The sequence below is a fragment of the Trachurus trachurus genome (assembly GCF_905171665.1).
Source record: "Trachurus trachurus genome assembly, chromosome: 3".
Classification (NCBI taxonomy): domain Eukaryota; kingdom Metazoa; phylum Chordata; class Actinopteri; order Carangiformes; family Carangidae; genus Trachurus; species Trachurus trachurus.
In genome coordinates this window covers 5,176,576-5,200,814 of record NC_139893.1, presented here as the reverse complement: position 1 = coordinate 5,200,814, position 24,239 = coordinate 5,176,576, and positions in this window count along the sequence as shown.

Here is a 24,239-nt window from a genome sequence, read left to right as displayed (position 1 = left end):
GTGAGATCACATGAAGAAACATGTTTAACATATACATATATACATATGTACCGATGCATCTGTGCACTTGCACACATGCATACATGTATTTCTAAATGAACACACTGGTTCTCAGTGGATGAAGGTGCAGTGACTTCTACCAAAGCTGCTGCTGGAGGGAGATATTAAGGCAACCGTGATGAATGAGCCGACTGCAGTTTACAACATGTAAACATGCACTGCCCACTTGCCGTATCTCCAATCCATTAGCTATCATCCGCCTCTGCGTTGGAGCTGTTTGTTTGTTTTGTTCCCCTCTCTCCCACTTTGTGCCCCCGTCTGCCTGCAACCCTCCAAGAATCACTACCTTTTTCCGTTTTCCAATTTCAGCCGCTTCCTCTGGAGCGAGGTTTGATGAATGTCGCTCACATTAGGGTGACCTCTGAGATAACCCCGCCTTTCTTTCCCCAAGAAAATTCATCAGGCAGAGTCGGCCAGCCCCAGGGATGTGTGATTCAGCACTCAAGGTGAGTGCTTGTCACAGAGGCCTCGGATGGCCGGCTATAGGTGAGGAGAGGAAGGACAGAGATGTGCTGTTTTTGTGGTTTGCAGCCCGAGCTGGGACATGCATGTACCTCAGAAGTAACTCTCCCAAGTCTAAAATCTCTAAACTTATTACACGGCTCTATTGAATGCTGCTCTCTGATTGGTCCAGCGCTGCGTTCTGCGGTCTGTTATTTCTGAATAATGACCGTCGTCATGTATAACAGACCGTTGCTAGGGACGCCGCTCTGATCAGCGCAGCAGAGAAAAGAGAAACTATGCAGGATATTTACCTTGTGTTTCATTTTTACCGTCATTAAACAGCGTCGAACTAATAGTGATGTTAGAGATAAATTATTTGTAACCTGTTACAAGGAGAGTGGAGGCTCCTTCACATCGCTGCTGGAAACCAGACCTGCATCAGAGCCTCTGACCCGGTGTCACAGCTCTCCTCTCCTCTCGTCTCGGTGCAGCTGGCACCGCGGCTCCGCGACACAAACGCACCCCGTAAACAGTAAAGTTAATCTCTTGTTTATGACAGATACGACTACACACAATACACACATCTTAACACGTGTATGGTAATCTATCGATCCACTGATTGATTATCAAAGGCTTCAAATGCACGAACGGGAGGAGGCTCGGCAAAACAGCGGAAGTGACCGGTCTTGCAGATTCGCTAAATGCAATTTTAAATCGATGAAAGTCGTATTTTGGTCAACATTATGTTTCAAATTAATTATTTCACTCGTAAACCGTGTAATAAGCGGGATAATGTACAGTTGGTCGGTTGTTATGGAGAAATAAACCCCTTCATGTTGAATGAAACCCCTCCGCTTCGCGTCGGGGTTCCATACAACCTGTCGGGGTTTATTTCTCCATAACAACCTCCGAACTATACATTATCCCTTACTTAAAGCCCCAGTATGTAACTTACTTGGCTTTTTATTAGCCAAAATCAAATCTGTCTTTCATAAATACGTATTTCACTGAAGTCGAATCACACCTGCATACAAATGAAAGCTTTCTGGTACCTTAGAATGAGTTGTTACAAGTCGTTACAAATACATAGGTGGGCGACGCATCGAACCGAGGCGCATCACCATTTTTTACGTTCAGTGGCAGCGTGACCGTAGGTAACCACGGAAACTCAGCGGAGCTGTCGGCTCGGGGAGAAAGTTTTCCAGGTAGCGCCTGTTAAAACTGATGTTGCATTCAGGTGCAGTCAGGCAGACGGCCGTCGGCAAACCAACCGGATGTCATTTTACTGGACGAGAGAAAGACGGTAAAACGTGGGTCAGGTAAACAATACGACATCACCATGACAACATATTGTCACGCCTGTATTGTTTTGCCTCGTGCTGGCGGACCACTTATCCTGTTACATGCAGCGTCTGTTGTCTGTCTGACGTCTGCCAGATTTCACGTGAATGCGAATCAAGAATACGTTCCGATATGCAACCGCACAGCTAGATGGGGGTAATTCCTACATATTGTACCTTTTAAAGTGCACTAATCAATATTTTATATAACAAAAAAAAAAGGATTACACGTATTGTTGATGTCTTGTAAAAGGTGCTGCCTGTAGAAACGAGCCCACAGAGGATTCTCGTCTGACTCTGCAGTTCCCCACAGTGCTGCGGGGCATTTTATTGTCTTTGCCGTGGTTGTTGTGGTTGTTCGGCCCACAGCTGCACGCTTTTGCTTCAGTCTTAGCACTCTCATCAGCGCGGCTGCCAGCTGCAGCAGGCAGCTGTTTTCTACAAAAACAGCTCTGATAAACTAACTGTATACTCACCCACTATCAAATGGCTGACATACAAAGTTAACAACTGGTAAACATAATGGAGCGTTCAGCAGCCATAGCCACAGATATTTGCCTGAGGACGGTGGAGACTGAAGCAGCTAAAAGCAGAAGGAATATCAGAATTACTTTTGCTTTACTGCTTCAAATGAATGATAATGTTGCCCTGCATCTGCTGGATGTGTAAATAGGTCACGATTTGCTCACATATTCACCACCGATACATACACACTGTATATCAATGTTTAGACATTGTTTTGCTACCCACAAGTGTCTAAAATAATCAATTAATGTAGGTTTGAATCACCCGGGAGGGCAACATAACTCAGAGACTGGTAAACAAAGCTCATTTTAATTTCTGCCTTTATAGTCAGTCGGTCTTAAAAACCAAAGGCACCAGCAGTGCTGACATGCTTCTGAGCAGATGGAGCATTTTGCTAATCCGAAACCAGGTTTTTGACTTTTAGGGATATTTAAGGGATGTGTGGAGCAGGTTTGCAAGAGTGTAAAGGTTTAACTTCATGAACAGGATCTCAATTTTTTTTGCAACTCCTGCTGCGAGCACTGTGGCTTTTGTGTAGTTAGCATTGGTGTGTGTGCGTGTGTGGGATGGTGTGCATGTGGGTAGGTGTCAGAGCTGTGAAAGTTGTTTTAAGTCATTATTCGTATTTGTTGCCATTAGATGCTCAGTTGAAGTTCACTTTCACATCTTTAGCTCTGACTGGACGGGGATCTGGAGATCTGGAGTGTGAGCAGTCATTTTCTAGCCCTGTGTGTGTTTGTGAGTCTGTGTGTGTATGTGTGTGTTGATACTGCCTTGGCAGGCGAATAAACAAAAAACCCAATAAAAGTAAAGATTGAACTGCTGCCGGTGCAAATGAACGGCAGAAACATTCAGTCACAGCCTGACACCAGGTATAAATCAACAATCTGCATTTTTGACACATGACATGATAGATACATGTTCTTGTTGTTTTCTGCACATCTCGTATCTGTCAGTCTTCCCATCTGCTTGCTCTGTAAACATGATTCATCGGATAAGAAAAAAAAAAAGTGTTATTTTTTCATAGAAACCTGGAGACCTCGGGTGTAAAAGCTGAATTCGAATCCATCCTCACACCAAGAAAATCCCCCCTGAGATCTAAGCACAAGTGTCAGCTGTTTGTCACAAACATAATTAGGAAATATAATGGTGCACGGCACAGTTTCTGCTCCAGCCATAAAGGGCCACAACAACTGCGACTTCACACCTCACCTCTGTGAGAGCGAGGGCTCCTCGGAGCAGCAGAACCACAGGTGGGAGCAGTGACTCCACTAATACAGGCATTGACCTGTGTGACACAGCAGCAATACATTCAGCAGCCACCTCATCACCCTTGTGGGTCAATCCCTTCCAAAATCCACTGAATCCATTTTTTAAAGCCAGGGAGCAACCCAAGACTTCAGCCCAGGTGTGTGTGTGTTTGTGTGTGGTGAACCTGAAGTGTAAGTGACCAGACAAGAGGAAGAAATATTTCATACTGTAAAAATCTGACATTTACTCCTCATGTGATAAGAATTTGATGATTGTCATTTCCGATAGCTCATATAACTTGGATTGTGATCTCACACATAGGAACGTATTTTTTGTGCAGCATTTTTTTTCTTTCTTCTTACATCCTATCTTATTCTTTGCCCAGTATATTTTGCATTCTTTTTCAGATGTGAGATCTGGTTTCTACAGTATTATTTTTTGTCTAACATTTTTAACCGTGCACCCGGACCTGTTGATCTTTTGGAGGTGTGGGGATGTTTTCCACATTTTCCACTGCCTCATCTCAATTTATCTTTGTCACTTTACTTTCGGATATGCTTGTATGTTTCAAGCATTTTGTGTTATGTCTTGTCCTCAAATGTTTTGTTTTGTCTCGGCTTTATTGCAAACGAGGTTGCTTTTCAATGTATTTCCGAGTTTAAATTAATAAATAAAATAAAAACTTTAACAACCTGTGTCTCTTACCATCCTGTCTGGTTTGGTTTGACAAAGGACAAAAACATTACAAAGACAGTGAATTGAAATAAAGAACAATGTGCGGCGTAGCATCAGTACGGTGACCAGTTGGTGACACTGGCGTAGCCACGGGTGTGCCAGGGTGTGCCAGTGCCACCCACAGAGGAAGCTGGCACACCCAAAAATTTGATGCATTTTTTGTTTTTGTTATAGTCTATAGCTACTAACATGTTATCGATCAGTCAATAAATTTGTAAAAATTGCCGTCAGGTGATGCGTTGCGACACCTGCACCGGCTCGCGGAGAAACTGGACTAATGGAATAATTAACGAGTTCAAGGCCAAGCCACGCCGTCTTGCCCTTTAAATTGAGAGCTGCGCAGTGCGCACAGGTAAGCAGCGGTCCTCTTCTGCTTTGTGATATAAAACCATCAGGCCAGGCTGTTACATAATCATATGAGATGAATGATGAGCCCAGTAGTTGTGTTCAGATGGTTAAATAGCTTGTTGATCATGCGATCAAAGTCATTTAAGCGCCGTTACGCACGCCGCACCTCTCTTGTCCAGTGCGCTCCTCTCCTCTCCTCCCTCTCCAGTACCTGGCTGCTCAGCTCTGGGACCGGGGCTGAGAGACGTCACCGCTGCCTTCACTCCGTCCGTGATCCCTCTGGTCAGGGCGTTTAGATCCGAGTGTGACCTGAGTGTCCCACCCGAGCTCTGTGCCATAGCGCGCAGCTCCAGCTCAATGAATGACAGCAGGTCTCCCAGTTACCTGCTCAGCTGCTGCTCAACACTGGTCAGAGCAGCTCTCCCTCGTTTGCTGAGGTTTTATTACAAACTAAAATCTTCTTTTGTTCTTTGCCGCATAAGCCTATCTACCTATCTTCTCTTCACTTCATCTCTTCTCTTCTTGTTTTACCAACCATATTATAATTTTCTCATAGATAATCTCCCACGTTTATTATGCTGCAGCTCCACAATATGTTTATTTGTCCCTCTCTCTATTAATGCGTCGGATCAAATTTTTATTCTGCGTTTGTATCCATCCAGCTCTCTGTCCACACTCTCTATGGCGGAAACGATTACGCGCAAAACCCTCATTTAAATACTGCGGTTTGCGCGTGTTGTCATTTAGTGTGTTACTCTTAGTAGATCACCTTGTGTGTGCGCTAACCAGACACGCAAAAGTGTGTTTTTTTATGACTTTGTTATTTATTTATTTGAGCACGTCATATGTGTGAATGTTTAGACCTGTTGTACTGTTGACTATAAGAGCAGTTACTAAGCAGTTTTTTTTTACTCAGCGTTGCATATAGATTAGAAGATAAATCATACAGGCTTGCCATGATGCCACTGTTAAACCCAAATTACTATGTGCAGTCTGTGTCTGATGCTAGTTAAAGGCCTATGGCTTGTTGAGAGGGAATAACACATGGTTTGTTATTACTGATGAGAATGCACACAACATATAATGTTGGAATTCTTTTGAATATTTATGGAGGTGTAACGCTCAGTTTGTTGAAAATAAATCTGGCACACCCAGTCTTTGCAGGTGCACACCCAATGTCATTTTTCTGGCTACGCCACTGGTTGGTGAGCTGCTGTGTTGGAGGCAGTAGAGTCGGTAACAAGACGACAGTAGCACAGCAGGTTTGGCTTTAACAAAGTGCTGTTAAAGTGATACTCAATAGCTATGTTTACATGCAGTGTTTTCCTCAATCTGATTGAAAACAATCAGATTAAATGAATCTTATTCGATCTACATGAATGCTAAATAAAATGATCCACATTCAATCTGTGTATACATGGCCCCAGCTGAAGCCGACATATACTGCTGTGAGACTGACCACTGCTGAGTGCTTTGGGACGGGGGCGGGGCTTAGGGCAGCAGCCACTGCTCGTTGAAGACAGGAGTGATACGGGCTTTCACATCGGAGTCTCCAAACCAGAAACGTCTTTAACAACACCGGGAATAGTCGTTAGATTGTCGCTAGTCGCTTTTGACAAAGAAAAGTCACCAGATTTAGTGAAAAAGTCATCAAGTTGGCAACACTGCTTTGACTTTTCTATTTCCTATTTCCCGTGAACTTCAATACATGACTCCTACGTACTACAGTAGGGCGTGCATGTGCAGAATGAATAATCCACTTTATCAACCGAATCCACTCAGCCGTTAATATGCTGCATGAAGCTGATTATCAATCGGCATAGACTATAACCTCTTTCAATCCGATCCAAAATTTAATCAGATCCGGGTTAATCTGATCTGGTAAGGTGTTTACATGAGACATTTTGAATCTGATTGACCTCTTAATCTGATTGGATCTGAGGAGCAGCTAATGAGTACAGTAGGTGTGTGTTTTACAGTTTTAAGGCCTGAGGTGGAGGCAAAGAAGCACCCAACGAGAAACTTTGGTTTATTATTGTTGCATAATTGTATCACCGCTGGTATGAATGGTTTTCATGTTAAATATTTGCCGGCAAATAATTCACATTTTATTTTTCCTATATTTGTCACGTCCGTGGTGTGTTAAGGACTAATAATCTTAATCAAATGATTATTAAATCAAGTGTTTATCAAGGCCAAAACAGAAACAAACAAATAAAAACAGGCTGAAAAGTGAGTTTCATCAAAGACAATAATATTAAACCCTCAGCTGTCCCATGTCTGATGGGGACATTTTGCAGAATGCAGCATGTCTTCACAGATTTGCATTTATTCTGTTTTGTTTTTGTTTGTTTGTTTTTCATCCTGCACCACCAACGTGTGACTGAAGCTAATGAACATCATTGTGAGGACACCAATTGTGCACTCAGTCACAACACTGGTGCTAATGTGCGAGCAGCAGCTTCTCTGGCTAGCTGTCGGGCTGTTGATCACAGATCCAGGGTGCCATGGTGACGAATGGATTACATACAACAGAAACACGTATAGTTTTGAAGCTCTGTCACCTGATTAAGAAAAGAAAATGTGCCAAGTGCCACGTTTCTGTTGTGTCTAATCCAACAGACATGCTGCTCTTTAAGAAAAAACTAATCTTCTCTCTTTGTGTCTTTGCTATAAATTGAAGATTCATGCCATGAGCAGCAGGACGGTAACAACTCCAACACACAGAGTCTTTATTGTATTGAATGGCTTTTTTAATTGACTGCTGGTTGAGGGTGAAGGTATATATTTATATCTGCTAGTGATGCTGAGTGTAGAGACAAAGGCAGAAAATGTGATAGTGGAGCTGAAGCTGAATCTGTTGAAACTATTCAGATGCAAGGAAAAAAAAAAAAAAAGTCTGTTGCTGGGTTGGAATGGAAATAATGTGTGGGAGGTTTGATTTTGTCTTTTATTCCCTCCAAAGGAGTAATTATGCAGTTACTGCCTCAATTATTTTGAAGAACTCATCTTCACATTACAGTTTTTACAGACCTTTTCACATTTACACCTGGTGTTTAGAAGCAGATTTCATGTGAAAAAAATCAACCCTTAGTAATTGTACCAACTGATTTTCTTTTTTTTAAACTGAATATATTATCAACTCCTCCTGATTTTCTCCACACAATTCTTCCTGCCGCCGCTGTCTTTTTTAAAAGGCAGCTTTTTCTGGTGTAAGTGGGGGTCGTTGGAAAGCTCATAAGTGTAATGCATTTCATTAGTTCTGCAGGTTATTAGTCATAAAACAAAAGAGTTAGACCAAAATTACAGGTTACAAATCATGGGAACTCCTGTTTCTGCATCTGACATTTCACTCCCTCTAAAGTTATCAGGATTCATGTTCTGGGCACCATGAATATTTATATCAAATCCTCCAAGACTTGTTGTCAGATAGCATGTGTCAAATAACCATTATTATTTTACATGTGAAGTCTGAGAGCTGCAACTTTTTACATGTTAATCATTGTATAGTTCTATTTCTGGCTTTACATGCAAATGAATTACATTTGGTGCTTAGCAGCAGGTTGTATTAATAGAGTGGCGAGCCATCTCTAATGTTTTGGTTTATTTATGAATGTTTTATCCAAGACAAATTTAAATTTAGGACATTAATTTACCTCGTGTTTTTTTCTTTGGAGGCCGAAGGTATCTAGACAAAATGGTGAATTTACAGAGGTTAGTGAAGTTTCTCCCAGGCTCTGATTGGTCCGCTCCCCTGTGACTCACTGCTCTACTGACTGCGTTTGAAATGTTAAACTGTTTTTTAGAAAAGTACGAGTTGAAGGATTTACTTTGTTTTGTCCTGACCTCCTCTAATGTTGCTCGGCCGAAGTCAAAGATGCTCACTGGCTTTTAAAAAAAGTTAATCTACACACACACACACATGCACAGCTCATTTTTGTGTGTATCACACTCGTCTCCACTTTGAGGCAGGGGGCTACTTCATCGCCCTCTTTTGAGTCTGTTCCCCTGTGTGTGGCCGATAGTTACTGCAAATCTTTTGTCCCTGCAGCTACTGAGTTGTTAAATATATTTTCACATGAACTTCTGAGCTGCCCACGATATTGCAGTAATATTCAAGTGTGAAGAAACTCACCACACTCTTGTGGGTTTTTCCAATAGATAGAAAAGACAAACCTCTGTGTCACAATGACTTTCACCATTACTATAATGTTGGTAGCCGCTGTGCTTGGTCTTTAACAATATTTGAATGCATGTTGTTTATATAATCTCCCGTGTAGAAGGGAGTTTAGGGTAGTTTACTTTTCTATAGTGCTGTTGTATATCCATGCTGCTGTGTGCTAGATGGATTTTTTTTCCCTTTTGTCCTGTTTTAATAAGATAACTGGCAGTTAAATTGGTCCTGATGAAGGTCACTGCCTGACTGAAGCAATCATAAATAAGGCAGAGAAAAGTGTGTGGGAGTGTCTTTCTAAAAGTCAAGCGCAGCTCTGGAACGAAGGATCACATTTCTTCACACTGGATCGTGACCCTGAGAATCTGTAGGACAAACTTTAACCCTATAACACTAATACACAGAGAGCATGGGCATTCAATAACTGGGGATTTTTATTAACTTGCAGCTTCTATCAAAATACTGTAGGCTACGTTGTATTGTGAGTATTTGCATTAGTTGTTTCCAGAACATGCTCTTCATCTGGTGGCAGCAAAGTCTGGAAGCTCTGAGTTTTTACTCAATCTTTACTTTATTTTTGTTAGGTTTTATTGTCGTGTTTTGTCAACTACTGGTAGATACAGCACTTCTGTGGGGGGAGAGGAGTAGTAGGGCAGGTTTCGAGGATGCCTCCCTGTTCCCTGTTCACCGTTCCAGCTGAGATGAGTAAGTGTTTTTGTGGTTGTCGTGCTGCTGCTGGTGCAAAGGTTAAAGGCTTGGAGGTGGAGATGTACTGTAGGTCCTCTCTGTCATCAGGCATCATGGGAAATGTCATGAGCTGGAGATGTTGGTGAAAGTAGACATTTTTCCAAACCATAACAATACTTGTGTACATCCCGCCAATGGCAACTGAAGAAGTTCCATGTGAAGTTGTTGCTACAGTAGGATACAGACTAAACATCCTGATGTACTTTTAACAATATCAGGAGGGTTCAGTGTGATGGACTCAGTGGGGGATGTGGTGGAGAGATGCACACTGAGGCCCTATACACATGAAAACGTTTAATTTTTTATTTTTACTGTTAAATATTCCCGTTCACACACATTCGAGCACTAAAATACACACAAATATGCATAAACGCTATCGTAGAACGTGTCATAACCCCGCTGACCAAAGCGAGAGTGGTGAGAGAGGAAATAGCAAATTGCTTAGGCTACTATAGTAACCTAACAAATGGCTGTGACGCGCGATCTGACAAATATAGAACGTCTCCGGTAAATATCTGTTTATCTTGCCCACACGTCAAAATAAATACAGCATTTAAAAAAAATATGAACTGTGGGTGGAGTTTTTAAAAACCTCTGTTTTAAAGGGATAGTAGCATTTTTTTTAAAGTGGGGTTGTTACCCTGGGCGGAGGGATACGTGAGTTGGTTAGGTCCAAATAAAAACAGTGTTTTTCCTGCACTTTGAAGGGCTGGAAAAAATTATATTATAGCGAACAATGGAACTGTTTATTATTTTTCAGGTAAAACCTCTTTTAGGCCGCGAAAATAGGCCGTTTCTTTGGGTCTGTTCACAACACTGTATGTTGTAAATCTCTGGGCAGGGCTGGCGTTGCTAACGGGAGGAGTGCGGAGAGTCTTCTACTGCAATTAAAGTACTTAGGGGCTATTTGTAGATCATTCAACCCCACTTTAAAAAAAATGCTACTATCCCTTTAAGCCATTTTCAATATACGTTTGCGTGTGCACTGTATGGACCCCCCAAACTGAATGGAAAAAGCTGCATTTATCAATAAAACGTTTTCATGTGATAGGGCCTGAAGACGGTACTGTAGAGGCCATTCTGAACAACTCAGATCATCCACTTCATAACACTTTGATTGATGGAGAGATATAAAAGATCCTCTGTAGGCTTTACAGCCATCAGGCTTTTTTAGTTCTTCTGCAAATGGTCAATGATCTTATCTTATCTTATCTATTCATAAACACTTGAGTCAGGGAAGTTTACAATAAGCTCCATCCTTCCTCCACATATGTAGACTACTGCATTCAACTGCACTGAAATCAATTTCCCCCAGAAGAGGCACTTGCACTGTAGTTTAGTCTCTCAGAGCTTATTCATCAGTAAAGTTCATTAAAATTGAGAGAGCATCGCTGCACAACGGGGCCCCAAGAATGCTCCAATGCCAGAGGTGTGTGTCGTGATTTTATGGTTTACTGAGATGTTTCTGTTCCTTCAAAATGCTGCATGAAAAATAATCAATTTGAATCTGTGGCCGGGATTGAATGGGGTTTATTTTGTTATTTTAAGGCAAAAATGCAGCAGTTCCTCTCCTCCGCTCTGATTCCATCTCCACCCTCAGATTCATACTTGAAGCTGTGAATGTTGTTTTCTAATCACACAGATTTGATCCAGTGCTTGCAGGATCACGTCGGCCACGGTTACGCATGTGATGATACGCTTGAATAGAAAGAAGGAAACCCACCCACTCACCATCAGCCCGTAGACACTGGGTCAGTCCAATTGAACATGAAAATGAATAGTCCAAGAGGTGAATGGAAATTTCATTATAGAAAAACAGTGCAATCTTTCACGTTCAGGGCAGCGGCAGAATAATAACTGGACGGAAAAATGTGTAGTTATGAATTATGCAGCCAGATAGGAGGCTGCTGATTATTGAAGAAGGGAAGCACTTTATGCCTTTGTGTTTGAATGTTTACACTTTAACTCTGATGTCATTTTACTTATGGCGATTGAGGGTGAGGAAAGTTTTCTCTCTCTCTCTCTCTCTCTCTCTCTCTCTCTCTCTCTCTCTCTCTCTCTCTCTCTCTTTCTCCCTCGTCTCCTGAGGTTCAAGTTAAAATATGTTGTTTTTCAACCCAGGCCTTGGCAGAGAAAGCACCAGTCTGCTCCTCATCATGGTGTTTTTCACCTCCTCCTCATCCATCATTTTCATATATAAGTCCAGTTATTTCAGCCGGTTATTTGTACAGAAAAAAAAAAAAAAAAACTGATATGAAATATTGAGCAAATCCAACACACTGTTGGACATATGGAAGCCCTTCCTTGCTTATCTGGATGGTTGGCATGCAGATACTTTTTTTAAGGCTCTCTCACTGTGGCACAGAAATATACTGTACATGGTCGTTCTTATAACAGTAGTACGGAGCTCAGCACCTATTGCTGTTGGCAGGGCTGCAGCAGTAGTTATGTGATGGCTGCACCGCTGAGGCTTTTCACAGGCACAGTAATGGGCCTTCGTGTACGTTGTCATGGAAAATGAAAATGCATAACTCTCAACTGTTCTGTTCTGGTTGCACGCACCGCTGGATGTGTAGATGGGAAATTATGGTGAGGCTCTGTTCTTGATTTGGTTTACTTGTTTGGATATTGAAATGTTGTTTTGATGTTTTCCAGTCACAAAACACCTTCTTTTTTTTTGGACTCTTTGTTTTTCCTATTACTTTTTACAGTCTTTGTCCCTGGGCGTTGAAAAGTTACAGACCCCATGAAATGTTGTAGTTGGTCTTAGGTTGTGATGGAACGAGTAAGTAAGTAGCATGACACAAAAACTTAGTTAAAAAACTTGCTCTATTATACATGAAAAAGTAATTTTTTCTCTAATCAAGGGGTGGTTTTAGCTCGAGGGGGAGATTTCAGGGCTTCAATTATATGAGTCAAAATCTCTTAAAGTGTCTCATGTCCTTCTTTCTGGGGACAGAAGGCCAGTCCAGGGTCGAGTCAGTCCATGATAATTGTGCCGGCCCTTTGTTGGCAGACCTTGAGCCTGTTCACTGGGCAGGATCATCGTCACACACACACACACACACACACACACTCCTCAGCCTTAGAGGTATGAAGCCAACGCTGCCTTCAGGCAACAGCTAACAGAAGGAGACCCTGCATCTCCACACAGAGAGACTGAGAACAAACAGGAAACAGAACTCAGGGCATTTTAAATGGGGATTTATCAGATATCAGTAAGTCACACAAAACACCACAAGTGAGCTGTTTGGAATAAATCCAATCACAGCATCCAGACCTCCACACAGAGGAGACAGAGGGCAGGAGGAGCTCCATTGATGAAGGTGGTGATACTGTACAGCTCTACTCATCACAACAAAGATAAACATTCATCAATTAAAGGGACATTGTGTAACTTCTCCTGTTATCTATTCACGAAAATCGATTATTTGGTTCAAAAGTCTGTTTTTCATTAACCAGTAATCCCCCCCATCAACAAACTGAAGTGTTCCTTTCAGCTCTGAATGAGCCGTTCATATCATTCATATCTCCATGGAGCGGGTAAGCTCGGTGCTGCTGCCATGTGGTGTCGCCATGTTTTTTAACGTTCAGTGGCAGCGTGACGGTAGGAAACCACGGAAACTCAGCGGAGACACCGGAGCTGTCGGCTCAGGACGAGGTGGCGTCTGTGAAAAGTCACCATGGTAACGCAGTGAGGAGGAATGGAGCATTACACTGATGCTGCATTCACCTGCAGTCGGGCAGACGGCCGTCGGTAACAAACCAGATGTCATTTTAGTCACAGAAGTCCAGAGAAAGCCGGTAGAACGTGGGTCAGGTGAACAATACCACATCGCCATGACAACATATTGTCACGTGTATTGTTTTGCCTCGTGCTGATGGACCACACGTCTGCCCAATTTCACGTGAATGCAGCATGAAAAATACAATTGAGTTGCTTGCGATATACAACCACAACGCTAGATGGGAGTAATTCCTACACAATGTACCTTTAAAGTAGAGATTAAAAGTTCTTAAGTCGTCTTATTCAGAATGACTGACTTACATCTTGCGTAACTCATTTAACATGATCAGCAAAATATTTACATTTATAAATACTGTAATATTTTGGTGTTGTCCGCGAAGTAAGTCAAAGTAAATCTCTTTTTATCATTTTTAATGTTATTTCTGCTACAATTAGAAAAGGAAGAACAGGAAAAAGAAGTATGATAGATTACTAACAAGTGAAAATGATATCAGAAGTTAACCAGAAAGAATTAATCAGATAATCAGAGACTATAATTATATACATATACATATGTGTGTACAGCACATAACTTAATAATATAAACCCTTAAATGAAGGATAACCTCACTGACCTCTGTGAAGATCACCATTACAACACGCACACCACACACAAACATTTTTTTTTCTTTTTTCCTGTTTCACTTTTTGGAAACTTTCTACCACCACATAAACCGTCCAACAGCTCCTTTTCAAATGCTGCTATCAAACATTTTTAGGATATCCAGCACTTACTTAATGTCTGTGCTCTTACTCGCCCCTGGATTATCCCATGTCAAGGGAGGTTTTAAAAAAGTGTGAATCAGTTTCACTAAGCTGTAGAAACAGTATTGTGTCCGTCTGACTTCCTGTCAGCAGTGTGTTTTATTTGTCAGCTCGCTGCAGTCAGGAAAAGCTTGTTTCATATGTCATTCACCCTGGCTGTGCTGTGCCGTGCTGTACCGCGCCATGCTGTGCTGAGCATGTGCTAAGTTTGTTGAGTAAAGACCGCTTAAAAAGGAAAACTCCACAGTACAGCCAATTTAACACACTCAGCTTTATTAGGAAGATTTGTTGATTAAAATAAACAAAACCAAATAAATAGACAATAAATAGCTGGAACACTAGTTGATAATTTAGTGATGCAAGATGCATAAACAGCTCCTCTACTGTATCACTAATGAGGACAGGTTGTATTCATGCAGACAGAGGTCGTCTCCTCATTAATGCTTTTATTTCTAGTGGAAAAAGTGAATGCAGAAAAAACATTTATAATGCATGTGTGTGTATGTGTGTGTAAGCAATAGAACAGCTCAGCAGTGTGATGTTAAAGAGTATAAATACTGAAACATAAGCCAGTGTTTTGGTAAGAGCTCTCATCCAAACCTCTACGTCATGATTCACAAAAGCATAATGAAGACAATTACACATCATCATAACTATACACACATAACACGACATGAAGTGAAAGCAGATGAGACCTTTTCTACAAAAGCGTTGATTGAATGAACCAGGTTTCTGTAAAGACTCTGTTGTTTGTTATCATAAAGGAAACTCTGCAAAACTCACATTATATCTATTGTTCAGTATGTCCTCTGTGCTGTAGTTGTTCATTTATACTCCTCTTAAAAAGCCACTGAGAGAAAAAAAAAACAATCGTATTTGTCTTTTGGGAAACACATTAGTCTTTAAATTGTTGGTAAAACATTTCAGAAAATTCACAAATATAAAGCTGAACACAGGGTTGAGCTCCTCACGGTGCTGTAGCGATGTATTGTGCACTCTGTAAGTCAGTCAACCAAACCCAACCACACCCATCTGTCCTTCTGGGTGTGTTTGCAGGTAAAACACATGAAACTTTCATGACAAACATTTATTCAGTTCATTCTTAGGTTACTTTTTGCAGCCCAACATGTGCATTTTCACGATTATTATTATTTCTGCACAGTAGCTACACAATAATGTGCAGGTTTCTTGTAGTTGCTGAAAGTTAAAGCAGAAGTAAGCGATCTGGTCGTTTTGGCTAATGCTGCGTTCCAGGCAGGCTTTTGAAACCGTAAATTACAGCTTCAAGTCACGACTTACGACTTTGTAGCGTTCCAGGCAACCCACTCGTGTTTTTCCGACCTGTTTTACCTGTGAAAGTCACTATAACGGCCACTCGTAACCAGTGTTGGGTAGTAACGCGTTATTAGTAACGCCGTTACGTAACGCCGTTACTTTTTTCAGTAACTAATAACGTAACGCGTTGTTTTTTTAAAATCAGTAACTCCGTTCCCGTTACCAAACGCTGCGTTACTCCGTTCCTTTCCGTTCCTTTGGGTGAGGTTTTACAGCGGCACACACAATTCCTATAACATTTCAGCAAGTTTCATTGAATTGAAAGAAAGACAGAGCACAGACACTAAGCACTAGTTGGTGGCCGCCCTCTAGCGTCCCACACGTAATCAAACACACTACATGAAGAGGACTGGGCAGGTCAGAGCGATTCTCTGAGCAGGGCATGACGGCGAGCTAAGGTAACTTTGCTAACGCAGCATCCGAGACCGAAGCTGTGTCTCAGTTCAGGCTGCAGCCCCTGAACTGGGACACAGCTTGAGTCACAGCGCGCACACACCAGCACCCACTCCACCCGAGCAGCAGCGGTTAGAGTCCGACAGACGGACTCGAATTATGACGCCTGAAACGGTAAACACAGCTGATCGCTCTGGGTAAACACAGCTGATCGATCGATAAAAAAATACCGCTGGAGTGAATTTACTTCCGTCACTGAAAACAGTCTTAAACGTAACTGCTGACATCATGCAGCAATGCAGCATGATGATGATGGTAAAAGTTTACAGATAAAAACCATAGACTGTAAAAAGAAGATAAAAACACGTGTTTCTTCATCAGCATCAGTAGGCTACAGAACTGAAATGAGGCTAGAGGGGAATTCAATCAACCTTTATTTAATGGGAGCATTGGGAAAAAAAACCCTTTAAAGTAACGAAAAAGTTACTTTCTCAGTAACGCATTACTTTTTGGTTTAAGTAACTGAGTTACTAACTGAGTTACTTTTTTATGAAGTAACTAGTAACTGTAACTAGTTACTATTTTTCAGTAACTAGCACAACACTGCTCGTAACTAAGTTCCGACCCGTGAACTCGTACCAGATCGAACTGGTACGACTTCACAGGTCGGAAAAACACGAATTACGAGTTGCCTTGAACGCACTATAACTGCCCTCGTCCCTACGTCATCACATTCAGGCGCATCCCTTGGCTGCACACACAGCCCTGCATGCCGTTCTCTCTCCTCATTGGATAAAACTTGTAGGATACGAGAAAAGTTTTCTCCTCGGCTCAGAGCAGAGCAGAGTGACTGACAGACCCGTGTTTCGGTCCAAACACTCTATGTAAGTGATTTCTGTCGGAAGATATAACTATTTAAGACTTATATTAACACAAAAACATTGCTTACTTCTGCTTTAATGTCACAAAGCGCACCTGACGAGTCGATTACAGAGTGCAGTTAAAAAGTTAAGGAGTCCAGTAACACTGTAGTAACAGGCTTTGCTGACTGTGATAGTTTGAGCAACTCAACTCCGTTCATTTCCCTGTCCACACTTGCTAATTTATTGTTAGAAACAGAGAGGAAGACTGTTGCATTCGGTAATCGACTGGCCAGAGCTTCCCCACAACGCGCAAGAGGCTGGAGGGGAGTGGCTGAGTTTTGTTTTCTCTTTTCAGGCAAAGCTAGCAGGTGTTCTATGCCTTGTATTACTGTTTGTGCTGGGACACTATTTGTACTGTTGCTGAGAAGTTCCGTGCTGTTCTGAGGTTAAACTTACGCAGAAATATCCCTTTAAAGTGACTACGAGGAGTTTCGGAAAGCAAAATGTTTTCACGCTACATTTCCCATGAGCCTCCACGCACATGGTGAAATTCTTGGACTGACGCAAGACGGACGAAAGCGAAAACATTTGCCAAGAATGTTTTCGTTAATTAAGAACGAAAGTCGGAAGTTCGAAATATGATCAGATCGTCGTAGTTCCGACCATAAACGATGCCAGCTGCGATCCAGGAAACCGAAACTGGGAAATGCTGGGCGAGTCGACCACTAAATAATAATATCAAAATAACTATAAAGACAAAACAATATATTTATTGAGAATGGACACATTAGCAAGTGTGGGTAACGTAGATTGATCCACAAGTATATAAATGTTATAGCGCCCCCTTTTCGCAATTGTTAAGATCTTCTATGTATTTTCAAAATCCCACATTTAGGTCAGTCAGCCTGAGCCAGAGTTGTTTCCTCGGGTTCATTTCAAACATGAACAATATGGCCGACGTGGCACGAATCAAATACGGATACTTACTGACAAACTGGTGAAAGTTGTGTGTGGCGTGTGTTCGTCTGTGTCTGTTGTGTGGAGGGTTTGCGGGTGGGGCGAGCACACGCAGAGAAGTCACGTTTTCATCTGTCGATATGGGAACATGCTAGTTTGAATACATACAGTATATTGTCTCCATCTGTGTATTGCTCCTGAAAAAAGGCTCATTAGGTCTCCATCTGCTGGATCCAGTAAATGCTACAACCCAATCTGCTGCAAGGCCAATTGAGCAGTAAAATTATGGAGACTTTTTTGGGGGGGAATTCATTATCAACAGATTTGCTCTAAATCACTTCCCTCATCCTCTTTTTGTTTGCTCTCTTTCCTTACTCTCGTCATCTGAAAACACAAACTTTAATGGGGGACGGACGTCATTGGCTCATTCATGCGAAACCAAATCCATTTTACTTTCTTTTCCTGATGGACAGCAGACACTTATTATATCTGCAGCAGTTTGAATTCACCTAAAGCAGAGAAAAAGACAGATTAGAGACACAAAAGAGGCCTCTACTCACGGTTAGCCACTCCACTCTCATCTCTCATTGCAGGTCGCCCTCCACAGATACAGTGAGGCTTGAAAAGGCGCAGCATTCACTACTGCACCATCATACAGTGCAGTGCTTAAAATAACACTTGTGATTCAAGATAGTGGAATACATCGGGGGGGCCATAGGGCACGAGCACCCGGCACTCTCCTGAAACACAGTTTCCCATTACATGGCCTCAGTAAAAGACCAGATGGGAGGGCAAAAGTGTAATCCACGGTTAATACTAAACAAAGACAGGCTGTCTAGGGGACGTTTTCGCAGCTGAGTGGAAGCTTAGATGCTAATGTAATGCTAATTTAAACAAGCCTTCATTACAGTATTATTAGTTGTTAAGTTTGGGATATGAAGCACAAAGAGACACGATCTGTAGATGGATAAAGAAAAAGTCAATGAATCAAGATGCACTCTGCTGATTAACATACAGTAAGCCCAGCTCTTGGATTCATGCACTGCCCTTTAAAGCAACACAATGCCTATTCAAACATAGCTCCCTTTGTCATTGTTGCCCAGTAAATAGAAGTTAAAATTGCACATCAAATATGAAAAGATATACATGGCAATATTCAATGAAAAGGGACTGAGTAATGATTTTGGTTTGTCTATATAGCATGTTCTGTCTGTTAGAAAATAGATACAAGGGATTTATTATAGTCTGAACAAGTATAGGTTTGACAATCCAGTGATAAATCCATTTCTTTGCATTCAGGCAGCAGAGAGAGCAGAGCAGAGCAGAGCAAGGTAGCCCAGATGTCCCACTCCCCAATGACATCCTTGAGCTCATCCAAGGTGATCCTGGGCCAGATGGGACATGTAATCCCTCTAGTGCCTGGATCTGGGTCTGCCTTGGGGTCCCCTCCCTGGTGGACTTGCCCAGAAACCCTTTAATAGTAGTTTTCCTTGCAAGTGGCTGTAGAGACAGTTCTCCTCCCAAGCTCTGTGTGGATGCGTGTCTGAGTTCTTTTTATTTTCCATTTTATTTTACCTGCAGAGCCGGCGATCGTGTAGCTGAGGGCCGGAGCGTAGATCGAACAGTGTGGTATAGTTACAACTTCTCAGCTCAGCCTGTTCATCTCATCTTGCCTCGACTCGTGAACTCTTGACCAACTTCCCTCCATTAGGACTGATGTCCAGCCAGTGTCTCTACAGGTCCTGGATATCATTGCATGTTTGTGAAAGTTAGTGAAAAATACTGATCATAATGTTCTTAAAGCAGAAGTAAGCGATCCGGTCGTTTTGGCTAACTTCTTGTCAGCCGATGGAGTTAGCAGTCCCCGTCCTTGTCCCTACGTCACCACATTCACGCGCATCCCTTGGCTGCACGCACAGAGAGGACCGCCCCTTTATGCCGTTCTCTCTCCTCATTGGATAAAGGTTGTAGGATACAAGGAAAGTTTTCTCCTCGGCTTACAGCAGAGCAGAGTGACTGACAGACCCGTGTTTCAGACCAAACACTCTATGTAAGTGATTGCTGTCGGAAGATATAACTATTTAAGACTTATATTAACACAAATATTCCGCTTACTTCTGCTTTAAGATTATATTCTTCACACATCTCTTTTCTCTCTTTTTAATTGTTTTCTGCAGCCTAATACTGTAGTTCTTATTATATCGATATAGAATTTTGCTGTTGGGCCCTTGAATTTGATTGAATTGGTTCTTGGTTATCCATGAAAAGTCCTTGAATTTCATTTTTATGAAGTTATGCGAACTCTATAAAGTGACTAATGCACCATTCCCACCAATCCCATTTGGCTAATATACCACCATCTCAAACACATTGGCATATACACTCAGATCCATTGCTCAATATGCAGGTGGTTGATAGTTCACAGTGATGGGTAGATAGGCACAGAGACATCTTAAGTGTATCTAGTGTCTCAGTGGGAGAATGCCAGCTTTTAAATTGACCTTGTCAAATAGGATAACGTCACTCCCTGTTCTGGGATTAATGCTGGTGAGCACTGCAGAGCAGCGCAGCATGAAAACCCACTGACCAACTCAGTGACCTAAAAGAAACACAGGTATTAAATCTCTGCATCAAGTGGGTTTTTATGACCGCTGAGGGTTTGTGATGGTGTTGTGAGTGCCAGACCGGCCAACACTGATGCTGTAGCTGAGTGATGCAAAAAAAAAAAAAAAACACTAATTAAATAAGCAGACAGTTAAAGTTGTGGGTAAACATTTCTGCAGTTCCTGTTGAGAAACGTTAATTTCTGTTTCCAAAATAGTAAACAATTGAGTTTGATGCATCTTTTATTTTTCTCTGCTCCTTCTTAATTTCTGTCTTCATCATGTTTTTTTTGTGTGAAGAATAGCTCCTGCACAGCACGTTTGGTTTTGTAGACCTGACGGGGGGGTGTTGAAGGTGGCAGGGAGGGGGCAAACATTATCCGCTATACTAAACAGATTCTCAGAGGACATGGATTTTTAATTCACACCCAGCTGTGTATCAGCAGAGCAGAGGAGCAGAACTGCTGGGATAAAAAAGTGAAACATCAGCCCTAGGAATGCTAAATTGGTGATCAAAATAATTAGACTAACAGTCATAACACAATGCATGGCGCTCTGTGAATTGCAGCCCACTGTGCGACAGGCAATAACAACTCAAATGGGCTGACAAATAATAAAAAAGGGCCAAAATTTATGAAATGCAAGAGTTTGTACATGTGACTCAACAGCCGCTGCATGGGAACAGGTTTTATCTGTCAAGTTAGAGGAGCTGCTCTAAGGACAATTTTGCGCATATATATATTGGGCCATACAGTGGCAAAGTGATCATAGTCAATGCACAGTGCACAGTGCACAGTGCAACATGCAAAACTGAAATCATAGACAAACTAATATTAGAGCAATAAAACTAAAACAAATCAAATATCAGGCCAAATTCTGCAAGAAAGATGAAACTTAAGAACAGATTCATAATTGGCTCACGAACAATAGGCCGACCAAATATATTCAGCTCTTGTTCTTGAATAAATATCACGTCATGCACTGTTACTGAGAACAGAAAATGAAAATGGAAAGAAAAGAAAAACTGAATGCAACACATTTTAAAATTCTGAACAAATTTGAGTTGAAGTATTAAATCTCTGTTGAGGACTAAAATAAACAAGTTATGAAAAGCCTGTGGATGGAGACGTGATTTTAACAGCAGCTACTACCACGTTGCTGGGGGTTAAAACATCACTTGTTGAGCTTTTATGAAATACAGTTCTGCTGCTGCTGCTGCTGCTGCTGCTGCTGCTAAATGATTAATGGTGAAATCTCATTGTCTTGAAAAAGACAAATTGGAGTTTCTCTTGCTATTGTATGTTTACCTGCTGTTGAATTATTAGAAGTCCCCACTATGGTTTTCCACTTAGTGTGGGTGGTGGTGCAAACATTGAAGTTAAAGCAGATATCAGCTTCACGGCCGTTTCGGCTAATGCTGCGTTCAAGGCAGGCTTTTGAAACCGTAAGTTACAGCTTCAAGTCACAACTACGACTTGGTAGCGTTCCAGGTAACCCGTAGCTCGTGTTTTTACCATCCTGTTGTCTGTGAAAGTTCCCTATAACGGCCACTCGTAACTTCCGACCCGTGAACTCGTACCAGATCGAACTGGTATGACTTCACAGGAAGGAAAAACACAAAGTACGAGTTTCTTTGAACGCACCATGAGTTAGCAGCCCCCGCCCTTGTCAGGCATCAATTGGTCCTCGTGCTACGTCACCACATTCACGCGCATCCCTTGGCTGCACACACAGCCCTTCATGCCGTTCTCTCTCCTCATTGGATAACACTTGTATCCCACAAGGAAAATTTTCTCCTGGGTTACAGCAGAGCAGAGTGACGGAGAGACTCGTGTTTAGGCTGAAATACTTCATGTAAGTGATTGCTGACGGAAAATAGGACTATTTAGGACTTATATTAACAAAAACATTCCACTGATATCTGCTTTAATAGAGCCGTCGTTTCCAACCTCTCCATCGGCCCCCCAGCTCCACTGTTAGACCATGAACACCACTCGCTCTTTTTGAAATCTGGTATTAGAAGCAGAGCAAAAAAGAAATCAAAGACTCTGGTGCTTTTTACATCATGTTGAGAGTAAACACACTTGGAAAAAGAAAATGATGAAGGTGTGATGTCGACCCCATTGACCCAAAAGTTCTCATGGCCACACATCTGACGCTCATCTTGATTTAAGAAACTTCACTGGTAAAGATGCTTGTAGAAAATATATCAACAACATCTCCTCGTTGCTCATCAAGCTACAGTAGCAAACTCTGTGTTGAGCTGCACATTGTTTATTTATGCTTTATTTCCCTTGAAAAGAATGTGGACTAAGCACATCACCATGACTTAAAGCTGAGGTTACTTAGCACAGCTTTGCTTCTCCTGCCGTTTGAATCTTTCCTGTAACGATGACGATGTCCTTTAAGATGCGTGATTCTGTCTGTCACTGTCACGGTGGTTTAGTTTGGTGAGTCTGACGCTGGTTTGGCCCGTTGAGTTTCCAACCTCGTACTGTGTGTACACTCATGTTGTTATTGTTGTTATTGTTGCCCTCTGTACTCTCCAATATTTCATCTTAAAATCACCTCCTCCTGAATCCTACGTCCTCGTTCATTTCCGTTTAAGATGAAGCTTAAAGTTTTGGAAAAAACACAAATCGTCGTGGTGAATTAAAATGTTTCTTGTTGTGACCTGATTGATGATGCCTCATGTCTCATTTTCCAAAAAGAAATAGGAAAATAAAGACGACAAAGATTTCTTCCCCCTCCCCCCGTTCAGTTAAACTGGTGATTGTTGATTTACATCTGTGTGTCAGTGTGTTACCATCTCGCCCTCTCACACGGCTGCTGCTGCTGCTGCCCAGTCAGCAGTGATGCAGAGCGCACACATCATGGTGATAAGTGCAGAGCACTTTGATGGAAAGACGTGGCGGCCTTATCTGGACTTTCATGTCTGTGTCGTCCTCTGCTTTCATTTCATCCTTATTTCAGGACATGAACACGAATCCAGTAAACAAGCTGTTCTTTTTGGGGGTTTTTAATCAACAATATTATATATAACATTTAAAATCTGATCTGGTTAAAATGTGCCCTTTCTAGATTTGCTAGTTTTTATTTTTGGTTGGTCTTTTAATTATTTGAGTTTTAGTTTCTACCTTTTTTCAACGCAAAGCACCAATGATGAAACAATGTTTCACTGTTTTCTGAGTGGACACACTCTGAGAAATGACAAGCAAAGTGGATCTTGAATCTTGAAAAGTTCAGTTTGGTTAACAGATAACATAATTAGCATAAGATACAAGACTTTTATTTATCTGACTCGTTGCAGCAGCAATAAAAACAATATGGAAAAGCAGGATTTCTAACACATATGTTTGCATGACATATAATGTTGTTTGCCGTTTGATCATATGCTCAAACAGATGGTGATGTGTGCCTACATGTATAGTTTGCTATGCTTAATTCTATGTATGATGAACATGTGCGTGTGACATTCAGAAATATTCTTTTTAAAAAAGTGACAGTTCAGTCAGTTTGATGTCTCATCTCTGGTTGTTTTGATGTTTGCATGATTTTCAGATCTGTTAGCTTCTTTAGCAGTAACCAGTCTCTCTCTCTCTCTGTCTCTGTTCCACTCCCATGTTCCCTCCTGTTCAGTTATTCCTCCGCCTCCTTCACTAATGACAGCACATGTAATGAAGGTGGTTTATTTGCCATAATGGAAGCGAGGGTCAGTGAACTGGAAGCACCACTCCGCTTCCCCGCAGCTTCCAAAGCAACGAGGGGAAAACCAGAGAGGCTGAGGTCACCGTCTGAACCCACTCACACACACACACACACACATACGCACACGCACACACACGCCCAGTCTGTTTGAATACAAGACTGCAGAAATATGCTAAGCCGCACTGCAGGCTGTAACTGCCCCCTC